The sequence below is a fragment of the Neolamprologus multifasciatus genome, chromosome 1 (assembly GCF_963576455.1).
Source record: "Neolamprologus multifasciatus chromosome 1, fNeoMul1.2, whole genome shotgun sequence".
Taxonomy (NCBI): Eukaryota; Metazoa; Chordata; class Actinopteri; order Cichliformes; family Cichlidae; genus Neolamprologus; species Neolamprologus multifasciatus.
Window position 1 is genome coordinate 4048796 of NC_140439.1, and position 12157 is coordinate 4060952.

The 12157-nt window shown below is 42.6% G+C and overlaps 1 protein-coding gene across 4 annotated transcripts in view; it reads left to right on the forward strand.

Moving 5' to 3' along the window:
- Positions 1-12157, forward strand: part of LOC146525140 (SH3 and multiple ankyrin repeat domains protein 2-like) — a 355364-nt gene that overhangs the window by 315914 nt on the left and 27293 nt on the right. The gene's annotated exons all lie outside the window — the stretch shown is intronic.

The following is a 12157-nucleotide window of genomic DNA, read 5'->3' on the forward strand; positions in this document are numbered from 1 at the left end:
GTCTGAGCAAACTCATTTTCTGTCTAATATAGCTTCTAGAAAGCTGTAAAATTTCATGCATATTGGCTTATAAGCTGATCCACTAATGACTGATCACCATTGATTATACCCAGGCATCCATGAATGCTTAGGCTAAACTCAATTCAATTCAATTTTATTTATATAGCGCCAAATCACAACAAAAGTTGCCTCAAGGCGCTTCATAGATACAGAGAAAAACCCAACAATCATATGACCCCCTATGAACAAGCACTTTGGCGACAGTGGGAAGGAAAAACTCCCTTTTAACAGGAAGAAACCTCCAGCAGAACCAGGCTCAGGGGGGGTGGGGCCATCTGCTGTGATTGGTTGGGGCGAGAGAAGAAAAACAGGATAAAGACATGCTGTGGAAGAGAGACAGAGGTTAATAACAGATATGATTCAATGCAGAGAGGTCTGTTAACACATAGTGAGTGAGAAAGGTGACTGGAAAGGAAAAACTCAATGCAAAATCTGAAAATAGTCCAAAGTAGTCCAAGACAATTTGGAAGAACATGAAGTTGCTTTATTAAGATGCAGAATTTGATAAGTAACCCCCCCCCCCCCCGAGAGTCTAGACGTTGCTCATGATGAAGATGGAGGATTGGATGATGACCACAGGGCACACAGAATAAACCCTGATTGGCTTGTAGCAGGCGAGCAGGAGTATAATTGGAGTAGAATGATGATGTCAGTGTTGAGTTTGACAGTGAGTAGAGAGTAAGTGGTGAAAAGATTATGTGAAAAGTAGTGCTGTCAGCGTTGGTCTCGTTAAAATGATCTTAACGCAATAACCGCATTAATGCGACAAATCTCCGTCAGCGAGTTAGCGCGGATTGCCCCGTGCGTGGGGCTGCACGGCGTCAACACGATAGCGCAGTTAGCTCGTTAACATGTGCTGTCCAGCCCCACGCACCGGGCAATCTGCGCTAACTCGCTAACGGACATTTGCTGTGTTAATGCAGTTATGGCGCTAACGTCATTTTAACGAGATTAACGCTGGCAGCACTAGTGAAAAGTGAAAATTTGAACTCATTTTGCGGTTTTTGTTGTGACAAGTTTGGTTTTGTGTAGTCCGGTGACACAGACATCCAGCTGTTACCTGTGTTTGCATTGTTAGAGCTGTTGTGTTTGTCAGAAGAGCCCAAAAGGATTATGGGATTGGGAGGAACATCAGCTTGTGAACTGTGTGTGGCTGCAGGGTTTTGCTATATGTGTTGTTTGAAATGGTAGTATGCCTGTTCTGGTTTACACTATGTTCATCCGTGCATGATGTACGGATGCATCACACTCCAGAATAAAGTTTTGTATGTTTCCGGCTCTACTGCCAGCACCTGCTGACGTCAGTCAGCCATGTTGAACATTTATTGTGATAATATTTGGTCACCGTGAGATTTCACTTTATTGTGGTAGCAGTGGGAGTTTTCTGAAGATTTAATGGAAGAGTTACTGTGGGATTCCTCACTGGGAATGTAAAGAGACTGGTTCTTATTTAGTGCTTTTCTACTCGCCTTTTTCACACAAGCAGTTATTTTTATGGTTAAGTGCTTTTGAGCTGACATTCACACTGATGGATGCATCAGAGAGCAACGTAGGCTTAGTATCGTGCCCAAAGATATTGAGCATGTAGACTGGAGCAGCCAGGGATTGAACCACCAACCTTCCCATTGATTTATTTCACTATTTAGCTTAATCCTCCTCTATGTCACCTTTCTTCTGTTTGCTGGCGTATTTTACAGTAAATGTCCATGTGAGAAACACAGAGCACCGTGCACACGCTCGTTTGTTGAACAGCCACAAAGGCATTAGTTGGCAAATAAATAAAAAATTAGTTTTGTGAGTGGTGCCGCTGCCTAAACATTTGACCACAGCTGTACCTGTTGATGATTAAAGAATGATCAGTTAGCAAAGCGAGAGTGACGTGTTGTGCTCGACACAAGCTGGAACAACATTTTGGTGGAAACTGCGCCTGAATCAGCCAACCTCGTGTTTTTTCATTTTTCATTTTTTTAACCCACATCTCACTCCTGTGAGAGGGAATAAAAAGCACGATAAATAATTCACTGCTTGCATGCATTTTGTATGAACAATCCCATCACTCATCAGAGACTTGTAGAGAGTGCCACGAAGGTTTCTGTTCCTCTGGGCACTCGTGCTTTCTGATTTAATAAACACTATTAGCTCCACGCAGCGGTGTCCATTTGGGGTAATTGCAGCAGGATGCCCAGCAACAGGTCCAGTAGGTCCAGCTCTGTGTTCCTCCCTTCATGCTTCATTCCACACGCTGTTGTGTTATCCTCATCGTCATCCTCTGCAGCTTAAAGTCGTGTTTGTTGACCTTTAACTTCTGTATTCATTCCAGCTCACGCCTTTCCAGCTTCATCTCCATTTTTTTCCAGTCTCCCGTTGTTCCTTCACCTCTCCTTTCTTCATGCCCCTCTGTGTCTCCCACTCTCACAGGTAGGTTTCCTCATCATCCGACATTCCATCAAAGGCCTGTTTTCACTTATGTGATCGTATATATTTCTGCCATGTGACATGGTATAGGAAATGGTATGCTGTTTAAAATGTAGAGTATTTAGTTGCAGAAAGGGTTGGTCTACATGGGGCTTGTTAGTGACAAACAGAGGAACTAAGTACAGTTGTCATTTGAACAATAGAAACAGTAAGGTACTAGAGATCAAAGTTAAGAAAAGGTAAGACAAGGTAAGAAAAGTATTGGTCTACAAATGTAGAAATGTCCTGTGTTAAAAACCACTTGCACAGGTGAAAAGCCACTCAATGCAGAATGATGAAACAGCATGTAAGGGGCTGAATGTCCCAAATTAATCTTGCATTCCTCAAAATGTCTCTAAAATGTAAAAGCGAACCTCTTTTATTCCTATAAAATCACATCAGTGGCTACACACAGGTCCACTAAAGCCTTCATCAGCAAAAACACCGATACTTACAGGCAGTGTTGGGGAGTAACGGAATACATGTACCACCGTTACGTATTTAAAATACAAAATATGAGTAACTGTATTCCGTTACAGTTACCGTTTAAAAAGGTGGTATTTAGAATACAGTTACTTTGTTGAAATAAATGGATTACACGGCGGTATTTTCCTGTTTCATATTGTGGCGGGTCAGGACTGTTTGGGTTTTGTTTGACAGCTACGTTCTGTTGTTCCAGGCGGCAGCGTTACGGTTGCCATGGTTACAGGGTGAAGCTCTCTCTCTCTGCGTGTTTCCTGGGTGAGAGAGGCCTTTTTGTTGTTGTTGTGCTAAGCTAATAGGCAGAATGCATCATAGGCAGTGTAGTCCGTGCTGCAGGGAGAATGGACTGCCATACCCGTTATGTGTCTGTGAGCGAGGGAGGGAGAAAAAGGAAAAGTACGAGCTGTCATCGAGCAGAAACGGGAGCTGGAAGCATGTAAATATAATAATAACCACTGCAGCCAAGAAGAGAGCCTGACGAGCCCAGTTGTAAGTAAGCTATTAAGACTCGACTGTACACCGTGTTCGTGTTTTCCTCCAAAAACAATAAGTTCCGTTGGAGCAGCCTTTCAACGCCTCTCTCTGTCTCTCGCTAGCAAAGTTGACCCAGACAACAAAGTAAAGCTAGTTTTCGGCTACGAGCCCGACACAGAACCCACCGTATTAGCCAGAGGTCCCTTTACTACGGTTCGGAGCCGCGGACCTTCAGTAACAGTAATAAATCACAGCAATAGTACATTCATGTAGTTGTAAACAGCATGATAATATATTAAGTAATCCAAAGTATTCAGAATACGTTACTCTCATTGAGTAACGTAACGGAATACGTTACAGAATATATTTTAGGGCATGTAATCTGTAATCTGTAATCTGTAATGGAATACATTTTAAAAGTAACCTTCCCAACACTGCTTACAGAACAGTATTTAGAGATGATATCTGTGGATGAGACAGGACGAGTTTTATCTTCCCTACAAGATAAAAATCTAAATGTGTTCAGATCAGTTCCTTTACTGGATCTAAGAGCCAGATGTTTCCTCGGTTAGAGGTGACTGCAGCGCTCTCGCCAAACTCAGTAAGTTATTTGCTTTTCAATTGTCGCACCGATGCATTTGTTTCTCGTGTCAGCTTAAACCCCGCTCTGTTGTATACGCCAGGGTCTCTGATTATCTGCCTGCATTGCCTGTGTTACTTAGTGTGGTGGAGAAGGCTGCCAAGCGGCGCAGCAGAATATACGGTTGTAGGCAGCTAGAGAGCGCCTCGTCATCTGAAGAAGCCCGAGGAGGGTGAAGGTGCTCCTGTTTCTGTGACCGTCAAACAGATGGCAACAGAAATGCACAGAACATGGCCTAGATTCACACATGCTCTCCCTCTGTCACTCCATCCTTTGCTCTCTCTCTCATTCTTGTGCACACTCGACAGCTCCCTCCCTCTCTCGGTTTTCTGTCTTCTCTGGTATGTTGGAATCAGCCAAAGAAGCGGTGATAACATCAGATTTTCCTCTCTGGATATTTGTAGTTCTCTCTCTCCTGGTCTCCCAGATTAAATGTGCGTTGGTTGTGCCTGTGGACGAAACGGTTGCCTAGTAACCGCCTGATGAGAGCAGCCTTGAGGCCTGCAGTGATGTCAGTTTGAGTCGGGGGAGGGGTGCAGATTTATATGCGAGCGTGTGCGTGCATGTGTGTAAGAGAGAGATGGAGCAAGAGATGGCAGGCCTAACCCTCGGCAGAGTTCAGCATCATCTCACGCAGGTCACGTGCTGCGCTGCTTTTGTAGGCCATCCTTACGTAACCCGTGTCAGAGCGTGTATTAAAGGCTTCTATAAAAGGCTTCTGTGCACAGCGGCGAGTGCGACCCTGTATCCACGAGCCGGTGTGTGCTAGAAAGACGAAGGGAGTCATGCGATGCGTGGGCGTGGTAAAGGTGAGGTCTCCCACCATCGATATCAATAGCACTGCATCATTTTGTACCAAAGTCACTCAGCTGATGGGAAGCAAGCACTGTCCCTGTGCTCAGCAGAGGCCACGTGTGCTTATGTGTGGGGGGGGGGGGAGAAATGCAGAGTGTAAGATCTTTATTTGGCTGGATTGAGTGATCGTTGGGCAAAGAGGTCACAGACATTCAGGTTACATTAACGTACATTAGTTAATATAACCTGAATGTCTGCATTTCTATATTGCTTCTCTGGTCCCAGCCGCATTACTTTGCTCACAAATATTCATACAGCAATTTATTCAATCCACACAGGACTTCATCTACTTTGCATTCACATCTACAGCCAGTTACGATCCACCAAACAACCTAACACTGATGTCTTTGGACTGTAAGTGCCTGGAGTAATGTTTCAGCCACGTGTGCCTACAGCAGGGGTGGGCGACTCCAGGTCTCGAGTGCCGGTTAGATGTGTCCTTGATCCAACACAGCTGATTCAAATGGCTAAATGACCTCCAGAGGCCTGGTAATGAACTAATCATTTGATTGTGATGACCCAGGGTGAGATCTAAAACCTGCAGGACGCCGGCCCTCGAGGCCTGGAGTTGGACACCCCTGGCCTACAGGCTCAGGGTGAGGTTTCTTCAATGCACAATTTCTCTGTGTCATGTTTAGGGAGTGATCACTGTTCTACCTCTTTTCCAATAATAGAGTAAATACCTGAGCTTCCATATGGTTGTCAGTTACTTGGCTGGACTTGGCTTAACAATGCCTCTGTATGGAATTTAGACCTATTTAGTGCCCCCAAATTCTACCCATGATGGAGCTATTGGGACTTGTGACAGGAAGTGTGATGTCCGGCTTTCTCAGAATATAAAATTCATAACTTAATCTGGACTATATAAATCGTGGATGGCTCCCGAGGTTATGCAATCCGCAGCACTTTGCTACACAGCGGAGCACTGTGCTCGGCTTTTCATGTGCTACTCTTTGTAGCTGCAAGAAATGGAATTAAGGTCAGCGAAGCTAAAGAAGACCCTGCGCTAATCAGCCTTAATAGCCAATTACATGCTTTTCACATCAGTTTAACACCTGCAACAAAAAGTCTTTCACAGATGATAGAAGAGCAATTAGAGAAACACTGGAAAGGCTTCGAATGAAGCATTTTTAACCTTTCAGTGGAGTAAAACCACTGAAATGTGGTGTTCTTCTTATGTCTTTCATGTGTGCAGTTTTCTCTGTGGTCAACATGGTGTCCTCTGTTTCCATCTCATCCATCTAACATGTGATAAAGTGAAAGTTTTATTTACTAAGAAGCAGGGAAGCAGCACTTTAACTTTGGCCTAGTTCCATTTTGGCAGAAGGACCCCCTTAGTCTACTTCACTTCCCCTCGGGCCTTTCCATATGCTACAAGTAGGAAAGAACAATATCTAGGCTACACATAGCAGAGAGAAATTGATGGGAAAAGTCCGTCTGACAGGGCGGAGGTCAGATTTGGACTGCTTTCTGCCTCCTGGCTCAGTTTCTCAGTGCAGTCAGTCAGTGTGCGCACAAACTGTGTGTTGACAATTCAATCAATCTATTAGCAGAGGACTCAACTGGAAACTGAATCCTCAGGGGAAGCTGGATTAAGGTATGATGGTTCTGCATGGATTGATGTGTGTTTGTGTGCTGTGGTGGTGAGGCGTGGGGGTGGGGGGGGGGGTGTCTCGCTGCTCCACAGTCCAGCATGTCCGTCACAACCCTCCATCTGGAGCCTCAGGTAATGTGTGATGGTGATGCTTCTTACTCATTCAGATTTACACAGCACACACTTGTGTGTGTTTGTTTTTGGTTGTTGTGATGTCGGGTTACTTAATAACTGGCTCGGTTGAACGGTGACATAAGGATTTTCTTCATATACATTCCCACTGCACCACATCCTGCGTGTGATTCTCAGCTCTGCTCGCTGCAGCTTCACGGCTACACTGGCCTTCATCTCAACTGTCAGCCTCTCCAACAGCAAAGATCATTCCTGATATAACTCCACCTCCACCTTGAACTCATCGGTCACTTCTATCACCATTATCTGTCCTCATGTCCTGCAACACCTCTTCTATGACTTCCTCTTGGAGTGCCACAGCTCCTCTCTCGACACCCTATTGTATGCTTTCTCTAGATCCACATAGTTCTCTGTCAACACTCTCAAAGCAAACATTATATCTGCAGTGTTTATTGTCAGCTGGAAGCCACACTACTGCTCACTGACCCTCACCTTCTTCTCAGCCTAGCTTCAGCCATTCCAGAAAGTTCATTCTGTTCATCTGGACGCAGCGTTTTAATTACTCCTCCACACGACTTCTTCGGTCTCAGCTGACAGCAGGTTTCTTCAACAGTACATTTGCATAATGACCAAAACTTACACCAATAACCAAGAGTGCACCACGAGCTCAGTTTCATCAGTTTTAATAGGCAAACTGTCATGGCCACTGATTACTGGTCATGGCAGTTTGCATATTAACAATACCACTCCCACTTCAGGAGCATCAGCCAGCTGTTGCTTCAGGTAGCTACATTTTCTTCCAATTTATTGTGGATGAAAATCAAGTCTTACAATCTAGGCAAGGCAAGGCAAGTTTATTTGTATAGCACAATTCAACAACAAGGTGATTCAAAGTGCTTTACAGAGACATTAGAAACAAAAACAAATAAAAAGCATGATTTAAAATTGATTAAAACAAGCAAACAAACAAACAAACTAATTAACAAACAAACAAACAAAACAGTATATAAAATCAAAACAGATAAAATCAGTAGTTAAAATGTAAGTTTTGAAATTTAAGCTTAAAAGTGTGGATTTGGTGCTTTATTCAAATGCAGCTGAGAACAGGTGAGTCTTCAACCTGGATTTAAATAAACTGAGTGTTTCAGCTGATCTGAGGCTTTCTGGGAGTTTGTTCCAGATATGTGGAGCATAAAAGCTGAATGCAGCTTCTCCGTGTCTGGTTCTGACTCTGGGAACTGATAAAAGACCGGATCCAGATGACCTGAGGGATCTGGAAGGTTTATACTGGGTCAGGAGGTCACTGATGTATTTTGGTCCTAAACCATTCAGAGCTTTATAGACCAGCATCAGAACTTTAAAGTCTATCCTCTGACGGACAGGCAGCCAGTGTAAAGACCTCAGAGCTGGACTGATGTGGTCCACAGTTTTGGTCTTAGTGAGGACTCGAGCAGCAGAGCTCTGAATGAGCTGTAGTTGTCTGACTGATTTTACCACAATTCACTGATTGCATTAACTAAATGGATAACCTCATCAGCTTTACTATGTAGGAAGTAAAAGATGTCAGAGTAGTAGGGTGTCATGTGAAAGGCCCAGTCACAAGGAGGCATATGTCGGTATATTCCTAGTGGAAGACCCAAGCGAGGCCAAACGCTGAGGGTTTCTTCAGGACAGGCATCCAGCACGAAGTCTTGGCCAAATCAAAGATGTGGATCAATGACAGCTTCAGTAACCAGGGTGCCAGTGATGCTTTTTTTAAATTGTTTTTTTCTTTGTTTGTTTTTCTCTTCAGGAACAAATTGCTTTTTTTCATTCAAATTAGCACAACAGGGGAAATAGTGACAACAATGAACACACACCAGTTCAAAGCAGGCTGAGAGAATCACCCAATCCATCGCCTACTTTTTGTGCAAAAATGAGGGCTTTTGTTGCACGTCTAAGACACTGGTACACAGCTGTGTGACAGTCTTACATCGTTGTTCCCACAGCATTATTCAGGCTCTGCACAGACATGAAGCAGAAAGTTGAGCAGAAAGCGTCGCATTAACTCAGCACATCAAAGCACACAGGTGGTAAATTGCAACGCATCATAGTGTTATGACTCAGGTCCGGTGATTCCCACTTCTGCTGAGGGTCTACATAATAAAGGGGAATTTTTCTGCTTTTTCCATTTTATTTTCCGTCATGCATATATGCTGTGTGAGTAGTGAATGCTCATATTAAACATAGACATATATATATAATGAGGCCAGTAAATGAAAAGCTCAGGCTTCAGACGTAGAGGATATCCCTGATATGATTATCTCAGGCACGGAGCTCTGGGTGAGCACAGAAGCGTACCACTGTTATCCACGCAGCAAAGATCACTTCACGTCTGTCGTGTTTGTACAGTTTCTATCTTATGCTGTTATTTTTGTGTATTTTGACTTTTGTATGGTGCTGTTTAGTTTTTAAGGTGAGTTTGCTGATAAATTCTTTGACACTGGCTGTTTGTCAGGGTTAAGATTTATTCAGCGACCATAACCAGACCAGCTGGCTAACAGAAGTCTAGGAATGCTCCTGTATGCTGCTACATGATGTTTCTGTCAGGCCCAACCCACAAGCCATACTGTGAGAACCCTGCAGCAACAATGCAGCTCATTGCTGTGTCTTTGAATCGTTTGTGGAACACTGTGGCATGCCAACACGTTCCCACTCCCAAAGCATAACATTTTACGCTAGGTGACAAATCGTCTGTATATTATGCTTCCCGGCACCCAACACGTCCCTATATTACGAGATCAGAAAAATGAGGAAACATGAGAACCGTTTGGAATGAACCTACATATGTATGTATCGTTTTACTTAAATCACTTTGGAAAACACTATCTAACGTCATTAAAGTGCTGGCTAGTGCTAGTTTAGGCTGGAATACATGGCTGGAACGTAGAGGTGGGAATCACCATACATCCCACGATACGATATTATCACAATACTTAACACACGATACGATATTATTGCAATTTTTTAAAATATTTTGCGATATTCAGATTCTGTACATAAAGGTAAACTTTATCAATATTCATTTTATCTAATATCAAAGTCTCACACTCAGTCTTTCTCTCATTTCAGTTTTATTGTTGACAAACTGAACAGTTTGTATTACAGTCTAGTCCAACTTAACTGAATCAACCATCTGGTACAATTATAGCTATTCTGAACTATGCAGTTTATGAAAACTATGCAGCCCCTTCAGCAACTGAAGAATTTGAAAGTAAATTAAAACAAAATATAATTTTACATTAAATAAAAAAGTTTTAAACTTAATTAAAATAAAACATGTTTATTGCTGCCAAAAAAAAAGTTAAACACATTTGGACTGTGAAGGAATGTCAGGATTCTTGCTCAGAAGTCAGAGCATGTTCCAGCCCACAAAAACTTTTTTTGTAACAAAATATCGATTTCTGCTGTCCCTGTATCGATACATTATTAGCAAACAAAATATCACCATACTACACAGTATCAATTTTTTCACCCACCCCTACTGGAATGTGTAAACCGCGTGAGCGTCATTCTATTGGATTTCATCCATAAACCGGCGTGTAAGCATAAGAACGCAGAAGGTCAACTTGGGACTTCACAAATCGTTGGTATATTGCGCCTCGGGAGGGCGCGGGGTTTGATACACACACAGTGGGATGCGTTCTTTGTTTTTGGTCATTTGATGGAATCTGGTGACGATAAGAAAGACACAGCAGACTGTGTAAAGGCCTTCTTGCGCTTTTCTCAGCTGTGAGTTGTTACTTTCTGAAAAGTAAAGTTTAGCAATTCTCAAGCCAAGACTGAAAACATGGTACAAATGTGAGCTGTAGTGTATCATGATTCCATCTTCCAGTACTGTGACAGCCGGGATTATTACTAGGATAATGAGGTCTACGCTTATTCAACTATGTGCTTTAAATAAAACCACAACACCAAGAAGAATTAGCATTAAGCTCCCCTGTTTCAATTTCCTGTGACTGTTTTGGAGCACAGTGTCTGAAACTAACAAGTTGAAATGTTTGTGCCTCTTTCAGAGGAAATTTGATTAATATTTCTTTGCTGACAGTGTACATTTTTCAGGTCGAAAAGGCAACTTCATTATTCTATTATTTTAGCTTCTCTCATGCTGTAATAGCTATAAAAAGATGAGAGTGGCTAACCTTTCCCCTCCTCACATTGTTGTGGTAGACATCCATCCATTAAGAGCCAATGGGGGGTGTGAACACTGCCGGCTTCCCTCGGGCTGCGGTACTCTCAGCATGCAGCATCTTTTTCTGAATGCTGAAGCCTGCACTCGCTCGTTATTAAAGCTGCTATACTAATTATGTCATAATCATGTGATAAGCCATTGCACATACATATTAAGAGGCTTAGAAAATCCTTTCTACAACGAGGAATGAAGGCTATATGGGCTGTTTTGGTTGAATGAAATTACTTGAGTTCTTAAAAAATGAATTTCAGCCGAAAGAAATGTTATTCGAAGATCCCAAATTTAATGCAAAAGTGAGAATAATCCATTAGCTGTAAGCAGCCAACCTTCAGCTGGTCATCGGGACCTGTTCCAGCTTACATATGGTGAGCTTACCGGTCCAGCTCATACCCACAACTATGGTGTATTTACTATTAGTTTCACTTCAGCTTTATTTTCTTAATGCTTTACTAAATACTCGTTAAATCATCAGAGATACGCAGTTTAAAGAGAAATGCATTACTGATGTACTTATTTCTGCATTAAATCATTTTCAGAAGAAGAAAATCTGGATTTTTCACCTTAATAATCACATCTTGTGCTCATATTACAATAATGGTGTGTTAGTTCAAAGATACACTAACAAGTTCATAGTAGCTAACTAAATAACCACAGAACTGGAAAATGGCCTCAGACTTTGTGTACCTGCTGTTTGGTGTATGGTGCCACCTTGTGTTCTTTTGAGGTATTGCACTCTTCCGCTATTGTTTGCAAGTCTTTAGTAACTGAAAAGTATGCCGTTGAAGAATTGCTTTGAGTCATTGCTCAGTCAGTTTTGCAGCATGAGCACCAGCAGTCACAGGGTAACCAGGCCTTCCTGGCCTCGAGGATAATACGTGTTTTGCACTTTGTGGTAAACCTTCATGGAGTCTCTACACTGCAGACTGACAGTGATGCATCCTCAAGAGTCCTGACCTACCTTCATGTTGCAAAGTGGTTTTTCTTAATCTGTCATACTTTGACCCTTTGCTGTTAGCTTCTGTTAGCAACCACGTGTTATTGTAAACGTAGAACTGGACTGAATAGTCTAAGATCTAATCCAGGTTTTAAATTATGATTTCAGTTGCACGTTTATTGCACGTTTCCTTAAAGTGCCAAAGAAATGCAAAGTGTTTGCTGTGTTATTTATGTCAGGCTTTTATGTTGGCTCAGTCTGACCCGAGCTAACCGCTCGTCTCTTCTTTGTCCCTCTTAG